Source organism: Phragmites australis, chromosome 1 (genome assembly GCF_958298935.1).
Source record: "Phragmites australis chromosome 1, lpPhrAust1.1, whole genome shotgun sequence".
Taxonomy (NCBI): Eukaryota; Viridiplantae; Streptophyta; class Magnoliopsida; order Poales; family Poaceae; genus Phragmites; species Phragmites australis.
The window spans coordinates 20,145,303-20,149,122 of record NC_084921.1 but is presented as its reverse complement, the minus strand read 5'-3'; the positions used below and the strand labels follow the sequence as shown (position 1 = coordinate 20,149,122).

General features: G+C 40.0%; 1 long non-coding RNA gene across 1 annotated transcript; it reads left to right on the top strand.

Annotated features, from left to right (window-relative positions):
* The first annotated feature begins 382 nt into the window (after nucleotides 1-382).
* Nucleotides 383-1,678, top strand: LOC133888243 (uncharacterized). The gene is made up of 2 exons (XR_009903768.1): nucleotides 383-503; nucleotides 634-1,678. It is a non-coding gene; the product is annotated as an uncharacterized LOC133888243 (long non-coding RNA).
* The last annotated feature ends 2,142 nt before the right edge of the window (nucleotides 1,679-3,820 follow it).

Sequence of the window (3,820 nt, the reverse complement as noted above, 5' to 3'; positions counted from 1 at the left end):
GTGCGCGGGCCAAGACAAGGAGAGCCGCGGCGCATAAGGTGGAGGAGGCGGTGCCGGCCCGAGCCACCTTGCCGGGGAGCCACTTGACGGCGGAACGGGAGGCCGCGGTGCCTGTGGAGGCGGAAGCGGTGCCCTCGGCCAAGAGAAGGACGAGGAGGTCCACGAGATCTAAGGTGAAGATGTCTTTGGACCTGAAGGAGGAGAAGGCAGCGGCAGCAGGGAAGTTGCTGATAGGTGAGGAGAGGTTTTCGCCCTTTCCCAGATTATCTTGTGTTTTTCGATTGCTTGAATGCTGGTTTTCAGTTCTTCGTTTTCTGTAATTTGAAATTATAGACTTGACATTGTTCATGAGCAGTCATTGATGCTAATTTCTGAATATGCAGCTGATTCTTCTGAAGTGGCTATTGGGTCTGCAGTACTGGTTTCAGATCAGAGCTGTGATGATCCTAAGGAAGAGCGAGTGGTTGCGGTGGCGAAGGAAGGGGCCACAAAGCCCCAGGAAGGTGAGATGCATCACCAAAATCCATCGATTTGTTCTTTGCTTTTTCCCCTCTAGTTGCTAAGTTTCTGAACTGTGTGCTTTGATGAACCTTTGTGCCAAACTAATAGTGCATGCTAATGCATCGTTATCAGGAATTGTGGAAGAACAGGAACCAATCAGTACTGTTCACAAGTCTGCTTCCTTGATAACCATGGAGGATTCACCAGTCTTAAGCATATGGTCCAAGGCCGAAGCCACAGAACCAGTCATTGAGATGGAACAAGGTGCCTCAGTGGGAGAGATGATTGATGAGATCAATCCTGACATTGAAGATAAGGCAGCGGCTGCCGAGTATCAGGCCGTCAAGGAAGATGGTTTTACCACTGATGAGGCTGATCACTTGAATGTTCTTGTCAACACACTTGACAGATTTGTAAAGCCCATTTATGAGTTCACCGTCAAGGAGAAGAAAGAGGGTGAGTGTTGGTGGATGCTTATGTAATTTACAAGCAGCTGTAGGACACCGGACCCAGTCAGGAACTGCCAACAACCATCAATAGATATGATCTGGTAACGGAAGGTATGAAAAGCTCTACAATCAGGATTAGTAGAGACGGACCAAGATTACCCATGCTTTTGCCTTCCACCTTGTTGATTTACAACTGAAACTAGAGTGATTCGGGCCACGGCTAAGAAGGAAATAGTCACTAGCCCATATCAAATAGTCACAAACCCATCATCAAATAGCTTAACAAAGATCTGATAATAGAGGACGCAAATAGTCTAATCTTTTTTAAAAAAAGGACACAAAGAGTCCTTAGAGGATGAACAAATATTTTATACTGGAGCATGACACACATATAGGGCCACTGTTGACACCTTCCACAAGGTGTAAAAGATATTTTCTTGTCATGCACTTACTGTTTTTTTCTGAAGCACAACACTTTTTCTTCAAACAAACATGTACATGTGGATGACTTCTCTATCAAGAGGTATGCTAGTGCTTTAAATGGATGAATTGTCTAGCACATAAAAGGTCGATTTTTTTTAAGTTTCAAAAGTTGCACAAAACTGGGAAGTAGTTTTCCTTAGTACTGGAAGTAGGGAACAAGAATACTGTTGTACTCTGCTCCTTTTACGGCTGTGGATCCTTTCAGTAGTTAGGTTGAATATAAAGTGGCAACCACATTGAAAATCTGGTACTTAGGGTCTGAAGTCATTAGATGAATATAAATCGGCAACCACATTGTTTTTTAGCTCGATTTTATTATATGACATCTGTCTATTTTACTACAATGGTTCTGTTCATTTTAATTCCTTTTGAGTATAAGAGTTGATGGAACATAGTGATTTGATGATCTGGTGGTAATTTCTTAGATTGATTCAGCCTCCATCATAGGGTGTGAAATAATGCGGTGGATTGGGATTCAGTATTCTAGCCATTTTGTGTGATAATTCTTGATCCACCATTTCAGTTTAACTGAATCCCAGCTATCTTTCTCTCAAGTTCAATGGCTCTGTGACTGAAAAATGCTGGAGATCACTCTCACATCTAAGCTCTGATGTAGTCACTGAAGAATTTCTCTACTAATTTGTCCTTCCTATTAACCTCTGAACAAAAGGTTTCAGAAATGCACTAATCTGTACTGGCATATAATACTTGTACGTCTTTTATCTGAATGAATAAGATTAAAATTTTATCATATGAGTTATTATCAAACAAAGATGTGATATTAGTTGTACGGATAGCTTAGTGGAATTCATTTGAATTGTTGCCTACCTCAGTATCATGGAATTCATTTGAATTGTGTCTGATTCTTGAAGTGGAGAAGTATTATAACATGGAATTCACTTCACTTGTGGCTAGCATATAAAAATTAACATTTCTAATTTCTAGCCACTATTTAGGTAAGGATGCTTTGTTTTCCTGATCAGTTACTCTGTACTATATCTTGTGTTGGGCAGCATGGTAGCACTTCTTTTTTTTGGTGGTAGTGCCTGTTAAAATGAGTTGCTCACTATCAGATGATAATGAGATTAGAAAATGAAAATTATTTAGATGCTTCTTGTTATTTTGAGGTTTACGGGCTAGTACTTTTGGTCAGCAGGCTGATTAGTTGTCAGCGAGGCCTCTCTCTGGTACAAGTATCTACTTACTAGGTTTGCCAATTTTAAACTTTTGCTTGAGAGAGCTAGTTGTATTATTGTGGAATTTATAGTTTGCAGTTTACTCATTAGTGAGTTGTCCACAAGTATTAAGAGTTTTTTTTTCTTGTTGAAGATATAGACAAGGTTTATTGGTGGAAGTTCCTTTTTTTTTTTAACAATTCCTTCCGTGCCACTAGAAATTGTCCTTATCCCTGACATGCCACTGAAATAAATTCTATGCCTCTAGGTGCCATTGCCGTTAGTTCTGTCAGTGTAGGACCGATTACACGCAAAATACCCATTCATACGAGGGATGAATGATTACGGAATCTAAATTCAAATTTTAGTTCACCCTAAATAAATATTCAAATTAATCTCGATTTCAGTTTGGAATAGACGACTATCATATCACTAAAAGCAATGTCAAGAAGGATCCAATCATTAGATTGACCTCAAATTTTTACTGCAAAACTAGTCGATCATGTGAAACTATTCCAAAAGAATCAAGTTAATCGGATCTTAGGATCTAAAGATATGAAATTCGCAAGTAGACTATGACGAAAATAGATCAAACTTAAATAACACAAGAATTACGAAAATTTGACCAACCAAAATTTACCTTGGTGCTCTAGGATGATTTTGAATAGGTCAAATCAACACAAATTGCAACGATCGAGCGATTCACCAAAAATCACCGTGAAACAACCAACACGGAGAAAACTTATTAGAATTTAATCTTCATTACATGGATGGGTTCAAAAGATGCACATCAAAGTATCTAATCCATTTTTCTCGATCTAATCTATTTTCCTAAAACCCTAATTTTTTCTTGATCTAATCTAATTTCCTAAAACCCTTGGTTCTGCTCAATCATGTTCCTTGTTGCTCGGCTCTTATTTATTAACCAACATGGCACAAGAATCGAGAAGGAATCAACTGTAGCTCCTGATTGGGCTTTGGTCCTCCACACGCGCCTGATGTGGCTGCTTTGGAGTCAACATCGTTCGGCCTGTCTAACTGGCTGTTGGGCCTTGCCCACCTAGGCCACCGTCCAGTTGAGCTGCCTCACATGGGCTCGAGCAGCTCCAGCCCGTGTGGGCACTTCAGTGGCCAATTTTTCAACATATTATGATCACATGCACATCATCATATGAAATGATAAATCACATTGCGCTTTTGCTAATTTCACAA